This window comes from Schistocerca piceifrons, chromosome X (genome assembly GCF_021461385.2).
Source record: "Schistocerca piceifrons isolate TAMUIC-IGC-003096 chromosome X, iqSchPice1.1, whole genome shotgun sequence".
NCBI classification, from domain to species: domain Eukaryota; kingdom Metazoa; phylum Arthropoda; class Insecta; order Orthoptera; family Acrididae; genus Schistocerca; species Schistocerca piceifrons.
This window is the reverse complement of record NC_060149.1, coordinates 230,475,631-230,480,282: the sequence shown is the minus strand read 5'-3', so window position 1 is coordinate 230,480,282 and position 4,652 is coordinate 230,475,631. Positions and strand designations below refer to the sequence as shown.

Here is a 4,652-nt window from a genome sequence, read left to right as displayed (position 1 = left end):
CATCTTCATATATATATATAAGGCTCACCGGCCATTTGACCATCTTCTTCTGTACGGATCCACGAACAGTGCCCGAACTCTTACGGGAATCGGCAAAAAGCAGCGAGTAATGAATATGATGGGCAGGGGCACTATGAATATAGTGCGGGACAATAAGTTGGGAATGTGGGTCTCACGGGAGGCGTGCCAGAGATAAGTCTCTGTAGTCGCACTATCCTCTGTGTCTGTGGTGGCTCAGATGGATAGAGCGTCTGCCCTGTAAGCAGGAGATCCCGGGTTCGAGTCCCGGTCGGGGCACACATTTTCAACTGTCCCCGTTGACTTATATCAACGCCTGTATGCAGATGTGGGTATTCATTTCATTGTAATTTCACTCTGGTATCTGACAAATCTATCAAGGTCTGTATCGTACTCAGATCTTGATTTACCACGCCCATGGCCATTTTCACATACCCTGTCAATTCTGATTGTAGCTCTCGCAACGTTAGAGCGTTATTTATTACGCCCTGCTCCAAGTTTGTCAGTTGTATAGTGTGCCACATCCTCATAGCTTTATTACTACACAGTCCAGTCACATTAATATGACCGCCACCTATGTTCTCCTCCTGCCTCCATACACAGTTCCTCACTTCCCACACATTGTATGTTAATTTCAGCGTCCAATGGTGGCATATGAGGATATCTTCCTGCCTGGAAAAGAGTATCTCTCCTTCCAATTGTTAATTCTGCAATGTACCAGACATTTACAGCTGAGAGCAAGGGAAACTACAGCCGTAAATTTTCCCGAGAGCATGCAGCTTTACTGTACGGTTAAATGATGATGGCGTTTTCTCGAGTAAAATATTCCGGGGGTAAAATAGTCCTCCATTCGGATCTCCGGGCGGGAACTGCTCAGAGGGCCGTCATTATCAGGAGAAAGAAAACTGGCGTCCTACGGATCGGAGCGTGGAATGTCAGGTCCCTTAATCGGGCATGTTGGTTAGAGAATTTAAAAAAGGAAGTGAATAGGTTAAAGTTAGATATAGTGGCAATTAGTGGAGTTCGGTGGCAGGAGGAGCAGGACTTCTGATCAGGTGAACACAGGGTTATAAATACAAAATAAAATATGAGTAATGCAGGAGTAAGTTTAATGATGAATAAAAAAATAGGAGCGCGGATAAGCTACAACGAACAGCACAGTAAACGCATTATTGTAGCCAAGGTAGATACGAAGTCCGCGCCTACCACAGTAGTATAAGTTTACATGCCAACTACTTCCGCATATCATGAAGAGATTGAAAAAATGTATCATGAGATAAAAGAAATTATTCAGATAGTGAAGGGTGATGAAAATTTGATAGCCATGGGGAACTGGAATTCGATAGTAGGAAGAGGAAGAGAAGGAAAAGCAATAGGTGAGTATGGACTGGGGGTAAGGAATGAAACAGGAAACCACCTGGTAGTATTTTGCACAGTGCATAACTTAATCATAGGTAACACTTGGTTTAAGAATCATGAAGAAGGTTGTATACGTGGAAGAGGCCTGGAGACATTGGAAGGCTTCAGATAGATTATATAATGGTAAGACAGAGATTTAGGAACCAGGTTTTCAATTGTAAGACATTTCCAGGGGCAGATGTGGACTCTGACCACAATTTATTGGTTATGAACTGTAGATTACAACTGAAGAAACTGCAAAAAAGTGGGAATTTAAGGAGATGGGACCTGGGTAAACTGCAAGCACCGGAGGTTGTAGTGAGTTTCAGAGAGAACATTAGGGAACGATTAACGAGAACGGGAGAAAGAAGTACAGTAGAAGAACAATGAGTAGCTTTGAGAGATCAAATAGTGAAGCCTGCAGAGGATCAAGTAGATAAACAGATGAGGGCTAGTAGAAATCCTTGGGTAACACAAGAGATATTGAATTTAATTGATGAAAGGAGAAAATATAAAAATGCAGTAATGAAGCAGGCGAAAAGAAATACGAATGTCTCAAAAATGTGATCGACAGGAAGTGCAAAATGGCTAAGCAGGGATGGCTACAGGACAAAGTTAAGGATGTAGAGGCATATATCACTTGGAGTAAGATAGATACAGCCTATACGAAAATTAGAGAGACCTTTGGAGAAAAGACAACCACCTGTATGAATATCAAGAGCTCAGACAGAAAACCAGTTCTAAGCAAAGAAGGGAAGGCAGAAAGGTGGAAGGAGTATATAGAGAGTCTATACAAGGGCGATGTACTTGAGGGCAATATTATGGAAATGGAAGAGGACGTAGATGAAGATGAAATGGGAGAGATGATACTGTGTGAAGAATGTGACAGAGCACTGAAAGACCTAAATGGAAACAAGGCCCCTGGCGTAGACAACATTCCATTAGAACAACTGTTAACCTTGGGAGAGCCAGGCATGAAAAAATTCTTCCATCTAGTGAGCAAGATGTATGAGACAGGCGAAATACCCTCAGAGTTCAGGAAGAATATAACTACTCCAATCCCAAAAAAAAAGCAGGCGTTGACAGGTGTGGAAATTACCGAACTATCAGTTTAATAAGTCATGGCTGCCAAATACTAACACGAATTCCTTACAGACGAACGGAAAAACTGGTAGAAGCCGACCTCTGGTAAGATCAGTTTGGATTCCGTAGAAATGTTGAAACACGCGAAGCAGTACTGACCCTACGACTTAGCTTAGAAGATAGATTAGGAAAAGGTAAACCTACGTGTATAGCATTTGTAGACTTAGAGAAAGCTTTTGGCCGGCCTGTGTGGCCGTGCGGTTCTAGGCACTTCAGTCTGGAACAGCGTGACCGCTACGGTCGTAGGTTCGAATCCTGCCTCGGGCATGGATGTGTGTGATGTCCTTAGGTTAGTTGGGTTTAAGTAGTTCTAAGTTCTAGGGGACTGATGACCTCAGATGTTAAGTCCCATAGTGCTCAGAGCCATTTGAACCATTTTTTGAAAGCTTTTGACAATATTGACTGGAATACTCCCTTTCAAATTCTGATGGTGGCGGCGGTAAAATACAGGAAGCGAAAGGCTATTTACAATTTGTACAGAAACCAGATGGCACTTAAAAGAGTCGAAGTGCATGAAAGGGAAGCAGTGGTTGAGAAAGGAGTGAGAAAGGGTTTTAGCCTATCCCCTATGATATTCAATCTGTATATTGAACAAACCGAATTAGTTCCACCCTAGACTCAGCCCAACCTATAGAACAAGCTGGATTCCGAAGCAATTTTAGCACTATTGACCGCATTCTGACCGTTAGTGAAGTGATAAGCAGAGCGAATGAATACCAACTGCCTCTCTGCATTGCCTTTGTTGACTTTGAAAAGGCATTTGACTCCGTTAGCCATGCAGCTGTCATCCAAGCTTTGAGTGAGCAAGGAGTGGGAGCAGCATACATTGAAGTGCTCAGGAAAATCTACGAGAATTCTTCAGCTTATGTTAATATCGACGAATCAACTCAAGAATTCCGCATCATGAGGGGTGTCAAGCAAGGCGATCCCATCTCCCCAAAACTGTTCTCTGCTGTGTTGGAAATGGCTATGTCAAAGCTGAGCTGGGAAGGTAAGGGAATTAGAATTAATGGATGAAGGCTGGCAAGCATTTGGGAAGAATTCAAAAGTATTCAGATCAAAAATGCCAGTAAATCTGAAGAAAGCAGTATTTGATCAATGCATTCTTCCTGTGATGACGTATGGCTGCGAGACATGGACACTGAACTTATTCACAAAAGGGAAACTTAGGACAGCACAGAGAGCCATGGAGAGATCAATGCTGGGCTATACAAGAAAGGACAGGAAAAGGGCAGATGACATACGGTCTGTGACGAAGGTTAATGACGTCTTAGAGAGAGTAGGTTCCTTGAAATGGCAGTGGGCTGGCCACGTTGCAAGAGGAAAAGACAACAGATGGACGAAGCTAGTACTGGAGTGGAGTCCGAGAGAGCACCGGAGGCCTAGAGGAAGACCACCGGACAGATGGGACAAAGACATCAAGAAGATCGCTGGTAACACCTGGCAGAGAACTGCCCAAGACCGTCCCACTTGGAGAAGATTTCTGAAAGCCTACCTGAATCCACGACTCGAAGAGGCCACATCATCTAATGATTCAATTGGCTGATGATGATGATGATGATGATGATGATGATGATGATTGAACAAGCAGCAAAGGAAACAAAAGAAAATTTGGTATAGGAATTAAAATCCTGAGAGAAGACATAAAAACGTTGAGGTTTGCCGATGACAATGTAATTCAGTCAGAGACAGCAAAGGAGCTGGAAGAGCAGTTGAAAGGAATGGACAGTGTTTTGGAAAGAGGATATAAGATGAACATCAACAAAAGCAAAACTAGGATAATGAAATGTAGTCGAATTAAATCAAGTGATGCTGAGGTAATTAAATGAGGAAATGAGACACTTACAGTAGTAGATGAGTTTTGCTATTTGTAGACCAAAATAACTGATGATGGTCGAAGTAGAGAGGACATAAAATGTGAATTGGCAATCGCAAGAAAAGCGTTTCTGAAGAAGAGAAATTTGTTAACATCGAGTATAGATTTAAGTGTCAGGCAGTCTTTTCTGAAAGTATTTTTATGGCGTGTAGCCAGGTATGGAAGTGAAACATGGACGATAAATAGTTAAGACAAGAAGAAAATAGATGCGTTCGAA

General features: G+C 42.5%; 1 non-coding gene across 1 annotated transcript; it reads left to right on the top strand.

The window, feature by feature from the left end:
- The first annotated feature begins 222 nt into the window (after positions 1–222).
- Trnat-ugu lies at positions 223–297 on the top strand. Its single transcript has one exon. It is a non-coding gene; the product is annotated as a tRNA-Thr (tRNA).
- The last annotated feature ends 4,355 nt before the right edge of the window (positions 298–4,652 follow it).